The sequence below is a fragment of the Numida meleagris genome, chromosome 4 (assembly GCF_002078875.1).
Source record: "Numida meleagris isolate 19003 breed g44 Domestic line chromosome 4, NumMel1.0, whole genome shotgun sequence".
Classification (NCBI taxonomy): Eukaryota; Metazoa; Chordata; class Aves; order Galliformes; family Numididae; genus Numida; species Numida meleagris.
Genome location: NC_034412.1, coordinates 50,233,808 through 50,248,366, shown reverse-complemented (window position 1 = coordinate 50,248,366; position 14,559 = coordinate 50,233,808). Strand labels below are relative to the sequence as shown.

At 42.3% G+C, this 14,559-nt stretch overlaps 1 long non-coding RNA gene across 27 annotated transcripts in view; it reads right to left on the bottom strand.

The window, feature by feature from the left end:
- Window positions 1-14,559, bottom strand: part of LOC110397876 — a 295,332-nt gene that overhangs the window by 159,261 nt on the left and 121,512 nt on the right. For 2 of the 27 annotated variants that reach the window (XR_002438053.1, XR_002438054.1), the window contains exon 14: window positions 7,474-8,346. The exons of the other annotated variants lie outside the window; for them this stretch is intronic. This is a non-coding gene — a long non-coding RNA (uncharacterized LOC110397876). Of the gene's footprint in view, window positions 1-7,473; window positions 8,347-14,559 lie in introns of those variants that run through there. 27 annotated transcript variants of the gene reach the window in all.

Sequence of the window (14,559 nt, the reverse complement as noted above, 5' to 3'; positions counted from 1 at the left end):
TCATTCACCTGACAACCTCCTCCACAACAGACATCTTATCAGACGTGACTGATTGCTGTAATCTGTACTCTGGGCAGCCATTAAGCAAATTACCTGAATCATTGCAAGGATTAGTCTCATTAACACATGATTAGCATCAAATTAAAATAATGAGTGTTTAACTTCTGATGTCTTCCAGTTGTTTGAACAGCTTGATCAGCCTCACCAGGCTGGCAGGGAGGTGGTAGGTGTCAAAGAGTCAGCAAGAATAAAAGGAAAATCAAGAAAAAGGTAGGCTGTACCAACGAGACAGAGTGCAGCTGACTTGCAGAACAAAGCACGGCTGCTCTCAGAGCAAGCTCGGAAAGTTCCCTGCTAGCAAAGAGCAGAGGCAGCCCTCAGCCTGCACTCCGTTTAATGTGACACTGCCTCAGCTCTTCAGAAGCAATGTGTCACTGCTAATAGTGTGTCACCTGCCTCTCCACCCATAGCTGTGGCTTTCTGAAGGCACTTACAGTGACAGGGAGACATTAAGCAGCAGGGGTGCCACTCCTTGTGCTTTCAAGGCAGCCACTAAAACAATAGGCTGGGGTGAGCTGATAGGTTGAGTTGATAGGTTCATTCTGGGATGCTTCCTGGCTACTGGCAGGTTGTATTTTTAAAACAAGCCCAAAGCTCAGCGGAGCTTCTAGCTGGAACAGCCGTCAGTTTGCACCACTTTGAGCTCATTCTTAGGCACACTCCAAGCACTGCTCTCATCAGCCCTCTGCACCAGCTCCTTCCATTCAATGGGAGCAGCGGAGGCAGGAAGATGCACTCCTCTCACTGTGTGAACTGGCCAAGAACAGGTAGCGCCAGGCCCCAATATAGGGTTCAGCACAGCCTCTGTACCAATGTGCTGCTCTTCTGTGATTTGCAGGTCTCCAAAGCCCACATTGCCTCCTCCAAGGGCTGCAGCACTCTCTGTCTGCACAGGTTGATGCTATAATCAGAGTAGTGCAGGTGAACATCCCAGCATCTGCTGCTCTCTGGCTACTCATTAACGGTTTCCTGCTTTGCAAAGCCTTGATACAAATGCATTCAGTCCCTACAAGAGAAGAACCTAACCAGCAGAGGCTGACCAGCCATCCATTTTTTGCTGCCTGTCCACACTCCTTAATTGCCCCAGCCACCAGTCAGCCTGCACACATTACTATGAAACACACTACACTATGAAACAGCATGCTACGGGCAGGAGCACACCAGCCTCACCATGCTCACCAGCCAGGGTGCGACCGCAAGCAGCAAAGGCCTTTAAGAAATCTCTTCCTTGTCATTTGAGATGGACTGTGAAAATGTTTCCCTGCTAGAGATTTTCAAGAGGACGTGCAAGACTGCCCTCACAGTGGCATTCTACCTTTAGCAGTTTTACAGTAGTAAATATTTGGAAGACAAGTTTTTACTCAAAATAGCTTGTACTTCTCCCCTGCCTGAAGCCAGCACATTGCTGGGACTGGGGCAGAGCCTCTCCCAAGTCTCAGTTCTCTCTAACCTGCTGCAGGTTATTTGATTTCCTCTGTGCATAGATGTAACTCAATTCCTGCTGCTTCTGTTCCTCCTGCCTGTCTGTAGAGCTGAAAATGAAGTCTTGCTTTCGCTTGCCTTCAAAACTCCCCTGAGACATCCTGGGCTGTTTCCAGTTCAGCTCATTCACATCAACGACAGGCTGAAGCTCTCCCTCCCGTACATCCTCCTGTACCTCCAAAGGTGGTGCGAGATCTGAATATGCAGATCTGAACCTCAATCTACACTCAAAGAAACATTTCTCTCTCAACGAAGGAATTGACAGAACATGTGCAGCAGCCAATGTTTAAGCCTCAACATCTTGGTTATTTATTCTTTGAAATGCCACAAACCATAAGTACATATTATAGACAAATCACTTGTCAAAACTCTTTCTTAATTTAATTAAAGCCATTTTTTATTCATAGAAGTGCAAAGAAGCAACTTAAACAGATAACATTTTTCACACTTGCATAAAATGAAAATAGCCAAACTGAATTTTGGCAAAGTATGTAACAACAAAAGATGCAAGCAAAGACTATATATGTGCCAACTTTCATCTCTGCTGAGACGTTAGTTAGCACTGAGTTATACTCACAGTCTCCTAGTTGAATTTCTTATGGACTACTGACCACTCAGTCACTAAGAACATACCAGTGATTCCCACACTGTGGCCTTCAAGCCCTTTCCAACAATCGAAATGAGGCAAAGGGACAGAAGAGTTCCCTTCCTTTGCTGCAGGTCTATGAGCACGGATGATTTTGTCAACAAAAAAATGCAACAACTTCGTTCTAAAGGCAGCACAAGGGGAATTCTGGGTCTCGCACACCACCCAACAAGATATTTTCTTCCTCAAATCCCAACATGAACAATTTAATGCAAATTAGTAGGCATCACTACTGTCCATCCAGAGTAAAAAAAAAAAAAAAAAAAGCAACCTAATTCAGTTAGCTTTGTTCCCACCTGCTCAAGTAAATAGAAATCATTTATCAATTTACCTTCAAAGTTAAAGTTTGCTGTTGTGCAATCCCTTACAGTGTTCAGAGATTTCATGATTTAAGTGATACACTCAGACTCCATCTGCTGCATATTATTGACCATATTATGTAAACTACGTTTTAGCAATTCACACTCGCTTGATTCTGCGGTACCTGTGGGTGCCAAACATATGTTTCCTATTCTACTTGCCTCTCCTGGGCCATATGCAATCCACTCGAACCATCAGCTTTCTTATATATGCTACTTGCTGGTTGGTAGGCTTTTTTAACAAACAAATCAAGCTGTGCCAAGTGTACAAACCCATTTGAGCAGAAGACTTTGTGGCACTAAATCAGCTCTTCTGACTTACCGCCGGTGAGATCAGAAGCCCCATGCTGGAAAAAAGGTAAAGCTCGGAAGTTGGCATGCCCCAAAACGAACAGGACTTGAAGCACGTGGTGTTAAGAAATGAGATTTTGCTTTGTTGCTAGGCAAAACTTCAGGCTTTTTTTTTCTTCTCATCATTTTGGAAAAGCCTCTGCTCCCTTCTTGAGGGGCAGAGCTGAATTTCATATTGTCACTAATGCAAAATTAGAATGACAGCATGCAGACCTGCTTCTTATTCCAAGGCATGTCTCCAGCCTGTTCCCTTTTGGAAGTAACACCATGTACTTACAAAGTATTTCACAAGGAAAAAAAAAACCAATCACTCCACTGCTGCAGCAAGATGATGTCAGGGGCTTTGCTTTTGTTTTTTACAGTTTGCACTGGAAGAAGGAATAAAAAGACGGAAACTTCAGCAGATTCCATGTGCAAAATAAACAGTTTTAAGTGAATGAGAAAATGAGTCCAGCCCATTAATGGGAAAAGGGAACGGCTGTCTAGAAGCCCATCAATTTGTTGGTCTTCCTCTCAAATATCTGTCACTGTTGAATATACACTGGGATACATTGCTCTTTTGTTCAAAACTCTCATATTTTGTAGCATCAAGAGAGAGTTAAATGCTCAAACAGATCAACAGGAATCTTCCCACAATGCCAAAGCCTGAGATAACATGCATCTACTCCTAGAGTGTCAAAGACGACACAGCATTGCCATTTAGAATAGAAAACTGATCCTTACAGACCTCAATCCCATTCCCAGGGCAACAGACATTGAGAAGAGGCAAGAAGGTGATGTGACATCCAGGAACGGTATTACTTGTGTCACAAGCACTACAGGAACCTCTGCCTAGTCTGACACTCCAGCAAAAACCGATACACAAGAAGATACCCCATTTATCCCCACTGCTAGATGAGCTTCTCACCTCTAGAGAGTAAGGTATGTCCCCAAGGCTACCACCTACTTTAAGGCTGGTGTTAGCAAATATTGACTCACTTATCCCAAAGAGCTCTTCTCAATCCAACTTCTACACAGTTTCTTCACCAAAGCAGCAATTCATTGCCGGCCTGTCTTCAGTGAATGATGATATCCCAGACGTCTAGCGCGCCTGTGCTAGCACATTGAGGCAGGAACGCTGACTTCCCAATAACAATAAATTATTTCTCACTTCTGTTCACCTAAGCTTCAGGAGTAGGGAATAAAATAACAGGAAAGTGTGTGTTTACCGTACAGTTCAAGTCGCATCCTCAATAATTAAACCGATAACTCAGCCTAAGTATTTGTAATTTCCTAAAATGGCATTTGTTAGTGATGCATCTGGATCTCAATAACCATTACCTTCTGCTACCTACAGGTAGAGATAATTATCCGCAAGTAAACGATTACCTATGCTATAAATTACCTTCAAAAATTTGGGCTGGGTTTTTGCCAATCACCATTCCAATTAATTAACCAAAATTGACTAGCTGGCGTTAGACCAAGTATTTCCTCATCAGTATTCAATTCCAGTGCCTACAGGATGAAGGAGGACAAAAAGAGAAATCCTACAAAGATTAGAATGCCGAAAGCAAGATGAACAATTTCTAACTGTCTAGGCATTTACAGAGAACACTTGCTGATTTTGCACGTGATGTTACAGAAGTACGGCTGAGCATGTCCTGGCTAGATGGTCACCACCAGCACGTAGAGCCACAGTCAACACAGAACAGGGTCACTGCCGTCAGCAGGAACACAGAAAGCTGAGTCCTGGTGCGTTGTAGCATTGGGCTCATTTCCAAAGGCTGTCACAGCAAGCTGGGGACACAATCAAATCCATATTACAATGCCAGTGGAAAAAAGTAGTATTATCACTGAGCTTGAGCAATGTTTCAGAAGGAATTCTTGGTTTCCTCTGTTTTGGAGGAGCTAGTCTAGGATGCCCAGGAAATTTTTGGTTTTCAGTAGGAGTAACAGCAGAATTTTACCCCCTCAAAAATAAGGCTCTAAACTCAGAGTCTTATATGTCTTTAGAAAAAGTTTTTTTTTAAAAAGTGCTCAATTTTTATGTCTGTCTACACAAAATATTAAATTAATTTTTGTTGCTTCCAGTTGAATGATCACTACATTCCATTACACGCTGAGACTTTTCATGTATTAGCATGGCCTACGAACATTTATGATGGCCGAGACTGCCAACATGAATAGCAACATTAACTCTTTGAACAGGCAACACCTCTGGCTCAGCACTATAGGGATATCCAATGAACGCTTCAGGTAGAAAAATGCACCTGCAAATGGGTTATCAGGTGAAATTAATAGCAAATTTCCCCCACTGGAGACGAGTTTTGTATTGGGGCCCGTTAAACGCACTCTGGTGCTGATTCTGTAAATAGGGCATTCCTAAAGTAATGCCTTCTATTTATTTCCATGGAAACTATAACAGATACAAAGAGCATGATAACACTATTTGATAGAGCAAATTTTCAGTTACCAAACACTATTTTTCAACGTAGTCACCACAATTAGCTATGCATTTTCATCAGTGATGAACATGAGCCCATATGCTGCACTTGTAAATATCTGCACCACTGCAGATGATCCATTGTTTCACAACTGCTCTACTAGCATCATTACTAGGAAAATGTTGCCCATGCAACATTAATTCAAATTATGGAAGTCAGAAGGTGCCAAATCAGGACTGTACAGTGGGACAGTCCAACCAAGTCTGGAAACATGCTTCATGGTCTTCTAACTGGTATGGGATCTGGTGTTACGGTGTTGCAAGAGAAAGGTTCTCTTCTTCTCTGGTCTGACTCTGTAAGTTTGAATCTTCAGCTTAGCCAGCACTGCAATGTAGCAGTCAGAGTTCATGGTTCGTCTGGGTTCCAGGAAATCTGGAATGATCACCCCTTTCTATATCAAAAGCAGTACATATCACTTTACCCACTGAGGGCTGGGTCTTGAACATTTTCTTCAATGGAGAATTCACATCTCCACCTCACAGACTGCCATTATGACTCCATCTCATAGATGTGACACCACATCTTGTCACCAGTAATGATGTGATCCAGGAAACTGTCACTTTCTGCCTCATATTTGTTCAGTAAGTCCTGACAAACTTGTGTATGGTGTTCTTTCTGTTCTTGTGTGAGCATTCATGGGACCCACCTGGTGCAAACTTTGTGATATTCCAGTGTTGGCACCATCATTTCCAATGCAGTGAGGCCCATATTCAGCTCTGCACACAGTTCCCTGGTTATAACCTGCCGATTTGTGTGGATGAACTGATCAAGCTGCTCTTTATTTTGTGGTGCAACAGCTGTGCATGGCTGTGCAGAATATGGTTTGTCTTTCAAGTTGCTGTCATAATTGCTGAAAAACACCACACACTGCCTCACAGTGCTCACATCCACTGTTCGGTCTCCATAAAGTTTCAGCAAGTGTGAACTAATGTCAATGGGTGGCATTTTTTCCGCATAGAGGAATTCAATGACACACCCTCGCCTTCACGCACTCTTCCATGCCAGACACCATTTTGTCAGACTGCCCCTCTGCTACCATCTGTCACACAGCAACAAAATGTAAAGGAATATTGGTGTAAAGGTTCAGCTTCTACTGCTATAACACCAACATCCGCCTCTGACATTGTAGGCCGACATGATAAAATAGAAAGGATTATTTTCAGAGCATCCCTTGTAGAACAAAAGATATCATAAACATACATTTGCACTACAGTGTAACAAATAAATCTTTATGTTTAAGCCAAGCTAGTCTTGGTCAGGTATATGTCTCCACACAACCAGCATGCCTTTTTGGAGTGACATGATATAATTGTGAGAACCCAACAGCTACAGTCCCAGCTCAACATACTTTCCTTGAAAACGCTTATGGCCACTTCCCACAAAAGCCAGCATCGTAGGTCTGGTCAAGGAAGTTTGTACAAAGCACAGAGGGAAGGTCTCCAGTTACAGGAAAAAAAATGAAGTGGGTGCACAGACAGCTTCCAGTTTGTTACGCTGTACTGGTCTTCAGCTTACAACTAGGTCTTACCTCAGCCTTATAGCTGCAGGCATTCTGAAAGAGCCTTGATTTTTGTGCAGTTATCAACTCAGCCAATCCAGGACTCATGCACTGACTTTGTACTAGAGTCCTGAACAAACACTACTGAAGTAATGTTGCTCAGTAAAATGAAACCTTTAACAGCAGAGAATTTAAGCCAGATTTCTGAAATACTTTTCAACTCAAAACAGCAATTCTTTCTCAAACAGAAATGTGCATTTAGTTGAAACGAGATATACATTTACTAGTGACTATAGTACCAGTTCTTACAAAAGGTACGGCACCTCACAGATCATAAGAGACATATAACACTGCAAGTGCTAACAAAAGCAGCGATTAGCAGCCGTTACGGACTTAGCAGCCATTATGGACTGCACTGGAGAACTGGTCATGGAACCTATTTCAAACTGAACAATCTGCAAAGAAAAATCACTAATAAGGATAATCTAGTGCCTTCCACTTCACCTCAAAAATCATTTTAAAGACACTTTTCCAGTGTCACCTCCAGTTATTGATTTATTAAAGAGCAACAAGACATTTCATCATATAAAATAACATTTTTATTTATTTATGCAGGCCTGTCAGTGTCGATAAAATAGTGTGGATGCTAGATATTACTTGCCTTCCATATAATTAACTGAAAGGCTAGACCTCTGCAGAAGCGCTCAACAGAATTCTGATCCCGACTGGGCAAAGAAAGTAATGAACACAGAGGATGAGAGCTGTATTTACCTGACCCACGGCTTAGATGGCACAGACCCACCCCTCCCCAAAGCTGTTCCAGGCTAGTTCCAGTGGTGCCAGATGGGAGACGCAAGGGAAAAAATCCACCATCAGCCAGCAACATGCCAAGGCCTTCACATCCAGGGTGTCAGAGAGAATGTCAAATGTTTGCATAAAACTCACCAAGCTGCTAAACAGGCTTCTAGGAAGAGATGCAGGTGCACAGTGTTTTCCAACCAGGTGCAAACAGTGCATGGCTATACAAACTAGAAGGCAGCTGGATTTTGAGCTGCATTTATGTAAGTGTGACAAGGAAGACATCCTGCTTCTCACAGGGTTATTCTCATCTACAGTTCATTCAAATATTTGTTAATGAACAGTAAATCTTCAGAGTAGTTAGAGTTGCTGTATTTAATGAGCTGCTTGCATTTCATCAACATGATTCAAAACTCACACTGTTATGAGAAAATCCATGTCAGCCTGAAAGAAAAATGTATTCAACTTCCGCAAAGGTTTTGGCAGCACAACCCAGGTTCAGACTTTCTGAAGAATTCGAGACCGCTTTTGCTTCTGCAAGACTGTGTGGAATTCCATACTTGGGGCATGTTCCAAAGTCACTTGGCTGCAGAAGCTTGTGGTGAGCACAGCACTTTGCCAAATCAGCCGCTCTTGGAAGACAAGGGAGTGGATTATAGGCCAGATGTGCTGTGAAAAAGAAATCAGGGAAGAACTCTATATATCTGGCAGATTCTGGAATAAGTCACTAAGAAAGAGCATGAGAAACATCATTCTGAAAGCGTCCTGCAGAATTCTGGGTACCATCTTATGTGCTGAGCTTAGCCCATTTTGCTCATCTGACTCTTACTTCTTGCCCCTGACAGAGGATTCTCTTTTTGATGACAAGATGTAGATTAATCCAAATTACAACTCCTGGCAGATTCACACAGCTGCTGAGGAGGTTTTTGTTGTTGTTTTAAGAAAATGAAGTGGAAAAATCTGCCTCCTAAATGTCAGAGTGCTCTCTAGCAATCCATTGGAAACAGGTGGTCTGGACTTTGCAGTTCAAAACTATTTCCTTTCCAATAAGAAAACCAAAATAATGCTGAAGTGCTTTCATCAGTTGGATCTAGATTGTTATTTTTTTGTTTCTAAACTGCAATGACAGGAGCTTACTAAACTGCACCTTTGATCTTTTTTTTTCTCAATAGAAGGACCATCACAAACAACAATCCCTCTTTAAATAACTGACATTACTCCTGCAGCAGAACTAGAGCCTGGTTCCATGCTGCACCACCAGATCACAGCACCTGAAATAAACCCCAACAAGAAAGGAAAACTTGGAACCAATGGCCCTGCCCTGAGAAGCCCCTCTTCTAAGGCTCCCAACACTGCATTTGTACCAGGCTGGCTGGGGGCATCCAACCAAAGCCACAGGGGACATGTGCAGATGGAGTCCCATCAGAAGCATACCACTGCCTCATGGCAACCCAGCATTGTGCTAACTTCACTCTTCAGTTATTCTCAAGGTCGTTTCTTATTTGTTTCACCAACCATTGTGTCTGCAGTTTGACAGTCTCCCAATCCTCAGGCTGCTTGCTTAACTTTAAATTAGTTCCCAGTAAAGCAGGGTTTGTTCCTCGCAGGAAAAAAAAGCATTGTTTTTAACACACTTGTAACTGATGCTGTTGGTCCTTGGGGAGGTTCAAAGGACCTCAAAGGCAATAGTTCTCTGCCCAGGAGCAAAGAAGCCATTACAGCTTGTACTAGAAGATTTAATAGGTGTCATAATTTATCATGTAAACCGAAAAGTGTTTCTTAATTAAGTGCGTACGTTAATGAATTTTTTAATTTGATCCCTGTAAGTACCTTGCTATACTAATTGCAATATTCTACACATTAGTCATCCGCTGTTGCCCTTGGCTATTTTCTGCCCTGAGAGGGAGAGATAGAGGTTTTCAGTTAAAGTTCATTTAACTCTTTCCACCCAACAAATTAAATTTCCTGTTATTCACACCAGAGAGTGACAGCTGTATGTCAGTCCCAGGGCATTTGAAGGAAAGCATTTCCATACACATCAGCTTGGGCCTCAGCATGGTCTCCCACACAGAGGGGATGAGAGAAATGAGGATGTAATCCAGAGGAAAAACGTCACCTTCCCAGAAGACAAGGGATTTTCTCCTAGCTCTAAGGACAGATGCAGTAGAAAAATATTACAAGATGATGGGCATCCCCTAGCACTGTTTCACATACAGTGCTTGGGGTTCATTTCCTTACCAGCAGCCCTAAGTGATAAACATTTCACAACCCACAGATTGTCCCACATCTCAGCATGTGCTTGGGTGAGGTCTCAGCTTTTCAGATGCTTTTCACTCACACCAAAAACGTAAGAGATGAAGAGGGTGGGAAACTTGCCACTGCACATCCAGACAGCTGAAGGGAAGTGAAGGAGAAGCTGAAGGTACAGCGCATTGCTCATCCACTTCACAAGCTAACTAGTTTAGGAATTGAGTCTCCAGTTTGTCTAGTCAGATGCCAAGACATGAAGCAATACTGATGTAGCTGACAGTGAAGATTTCTGAAAAGAAATCCATACCAGAGCTAGTTTCTGGTACCTGAATAGATTAAGAAGTTTTATAAGTCTCTAATGCATTAGAGACTACAAACACATTTCTTCTTTCTGCTGGGATAATGCTGTTTGTCAATCGGAAGAGCCACCACTAATTGAAAACTCCCAGTCTCTTTGAGTCTCTTGGCCAATACAGTCAATAAAATAGTCAACCGTCTTAGAATGGAGTTTGGACAAGAGAATGCAAGAAGGTTTTGCCCATGATCAGACACAACACTGGTGCAGATCAAGGCACCTAACTTCCTTCACAGCTGTATTTTGCTTACATTTTAACTTGCTCCTGCTTCTAGAGTTTGAATAAAGGATTTCAATAAAGATTTGAATAAAGGTTTTCAAGAACTGTGGCGAAGTGGCACTGAGGGACATGGTTAGTGGGCATGGTGGGGATGAGTTTGTGGTCGGGCTTGATGATCTGAGTGGACTGTTCTAACCTTACTGATTCTATGATTTTAAAGTTTGAACCCAAGAGCAACTCTAAGGGAGAGTTTTACATGTTTAGAAGAAAGCCATCACTGTTCTTTGAAAAAATATCTCATTTTCTGTCCTGTTTGCCCACAGAAAGTTATGCGTGGATAATGAAAACCCTTCAATTCCCAGTGTTTGCTTCTGTGGCACAGGTGAAACAGAAGCAGCAGTCACCTGCTGAAGTATGTCAGCCCTCAGTCAGTATCCCCAGTGTGATGACAAGGAATGTACGGCTTCTCTTCCTGCATGCTTCTCAGCTGGCGTATCAGATGGTATTTAGAATGAAGTCTTCATCACACATGAAACGTTCTCCAGAGCTAAGAGGTTTGGACCCTGGGAAGTTCTGGGCTATAAATGAGAGGGAGCAGCATTTACAACTTCCATGGTTATGACAGCATGTATTTCCTGCTGCGACACAACCACGTCCCCAGTTACATACAGGTCCAACGTACTACAATAAGGTATAAGACAGACATTATGTATTTACAGTATGTGACCTTCCCTCTGTCGATATCCTCAGCTCTGCCTATGCAATGCAATAATAGCCCTTGAGCATATGAGTAAAAACTTTCACAGTAAGGAAAAAAACAATTCCAACTTAGTAAAAGTGACAACAGTGGTCAGTTTGCAGAAACACCTTTTGTATGCAGCCAGTCAAATACCCTGCTCTGTTCAGCATGGCAATACACCGTATTTTAAGATAACTGCGTTCTCAAAGCCCTGGGAAATTTAATATGAATTAGGAGCTTAACTTCACTACACCCAGTCCACCAAAGACGCATGACTGGTCCCACAAGTGGATGGATGGCTGAATGTGACCTCCAGCACTGACAGGGATGTTGGCTGTTGTCTCATCTCAAGTGCTCCTCAGCTTCCAGCTCAGCATTCCAGCCCTGCTATGCCTGCTGTCAGCCTCACCTGACCCATTCTATATTAAGATTCTGCAGCAACTGCTCCAGCCGGTGACTTGGAATTAAAGCTGCCTCTGAACACTGAATCAACACAGAGTGCTGCAGCTGTTCCCCCAACACTTCTCTGAGCACATTATGGGTTTGCTTTTGCTCAAGTCCTCCTGACAAGCTTACACATGCAATTAAGTGGATTACACAGAACATGTTTAAATAGCCTAGGAACTTCTTAGGCCAAGGCAGCTTTGTATAGCAGCACTACATATCATTCACTTCTCCACTTGTAAGCAGAGCTTATGAAATTAATAGCAGCACAGCATCACACACTCCAAGGAAGTGAGACTCTTTCCATGGGTGGCTGTCACCTGCTTTTCAACAAATTTCAAACAGCCTTGCCTACAGCATCCTGCTGTATTAGATAAAATGCATCCTGACACCTTTCTTACTCCATTATGCTTGACTGCTAAAATATTGAGATGCAAACCTCCCTGATAATTTTTTTTTTTAAAGAAAACACTGTCCAGTAATTGCCAGAGGATAGATATTTTGGTTGATAGCAGATCCTGTCCACATAGTCAAGCTGTACTATATCAAGCTTGCTGATAGCAACAATTCTAAGAAATGCTTCTCAGGTATCTGACAACTGATACAGTTATTTCTGCTTCAAGACGTGCTGCCCACTATCAGTTATTTCCAAGCTAGATCTCTGGCAAGCATAGCTCCATGTGGACACAGCCAACATCCCTGACCTGTCCTTAAAGCAAAGTGACTTCTCACCTCCCAGCCCAGCACAGTGATGTCTCAATCATCAACTTAAGAGAAAATATAAAGAGCCATATCCTGAGCTGAGAATATTAATTTAATTCTCACAACTTTAGCAGAATTATGAAGGGGAATTTCACTTGAGGGCGGCGGGGAGATTTTGCCAACCACATGCAGATGATCACTTGCTCACAGTGATCTCACTCCTCTAGTTCCCTGATCTGAATCAAACAAAAGGTATAGGAATTGTATTCATCTCTCAGAGAACTCTGAACAGAATAAAACCAAATAATTTCCACTGATCTTCAACAACAAGTTATTGAGGCACACCTGTCAAAAGTTACCTCCATAACTACACCCACTGATGCCTATGAAGACAAATATTCTACAAACTTTTTCCTGTGTGGGAACTGACACGAAAACATCCAACAGAACTCGCCAAGTTTGTCACTCAAGCGCTCGCTGTGTCTGTGTATTCCTGCTTATGCTCTCCTGTTGATGTTATTCCCACTATAAATCATTTTCTCCTTTTGTATGCAAGATGCTTTCACTGTAATTATCTACAAGCGTGAACAGAAAGAACACACAGCAGTATGAATTCATGCTTCGAGTCAGACACCCCAGGAATAAATTTTTCCACTGAGTAGCTATCTTTGGAAAAAGTAGATGGGCTTTGCTCTCAAGTGCTTTGCACTTTTTGTGCATCTACATCTGTATGAATCTCCATTTTGATCTTGTACCAATTTTCACAGGTGTGAAATCATTACATAAAGTGCAATGCAATAGAAAAGCAGGCTCATGATATCTCTCTCATCAAGACCATCTGGACCATATTTTGAGCTGGTGTAAATTAGCAAAAACCACTGACTTCAGTACGAAGGTGCCACATTTACACCAGGTAAAAAAAAATTGCCCCTCTTCTCTCTCATGTGTGACCCACTACATTTGCTGTCAGACTACAGTTCTGATGGAATGCACAGGATCAAATGAGAGCAAGCTTCATTTACGTGTGCGTTCCCCTCCAGATAGGAAGATTTGGTATCTGTTTGCTCAGATTTCCAAGAAAGCTTTGGGAAAGCTTAGGGACACTCAAGCACAAAAACCAGATTTTGACCCATGTCCACAGTGATCATCCTGCCTTCAGCCAGGCCTTCTCTATTCTGCTGATTGTCTGCTACTGTCCCAAAAGCCCACATCCCATAAGGATGTGGGAATACTGGCTCCAGGTTAAGCACTAAAATGTTGTCAGCAGTTCTTCTCTTCACTGTCCTTCTGCTAAAATAATCTCTGCATGACTCCTTACACTTTGTTCCTACCTATCCTTTGTAAAGCTGCAGGTGGGCATACATCTCAGGTGAGCACTGTAAGCAAAGCATTCTCAAATTTGTTGCACTACCTGAACAGAAACACACCATCTTCAAAAAGATCAAGGAAGCACTTTTCTAACTTACTACTTTACATTTCCCTATTCCCTTCACCTTTTTCCTGACATTCGGTTAACAGTAAAATAACAGTGTAGGGAGAAATATTCACTAATAATCATATTGGTTAGTAAAAAGCAAAAACTGAAGCTCATCATCCTTTTTGAACCACACCATTTTCTGTCATCAGAAATCAGTCAAATACCAATATCCATTAATTCTACAAACATCTTGAGTTTTCTACAAGTTACAGGAAGATATATATCAATATATATCAGCAGATAAAAGCTAGCCCTCTTTGTTTACCAGTCCCTTTAAGGTCACTGCTAGTCAGGGACCAAAGCTCCAGGCACCTGGTCTTGCTGAATAGTATTTCATGCAAAAGACATCTGATCTGCTGCTGAAAGCAGCATTAAGTGGTTTGATCAGGAATGACATCTGAGCCAAATGAGCTAATTAGTTTACAGGATTTCCCCTTTCCCCTCTTAACAACAAGATTTGCGTTTTCCCCTCAGCTGAAGGTCTCTCTATGGGGTGCCATCCTACTGTGGAAACTACAGCCTGACACTTAGGGAAAAGATGAAATGCATGTGTTGGCAATTCAGCCAAAGGAGGCACATCTGCTGCTGATAAACACTGTCATTTCTTTGTCAGGGGAAACACAGTATCCCTGACAAGAAAGAAGGAAAGAAAGAGAGAAAAAAAAATCACCCTAATAAAAAGCAGAGGAGCAGCT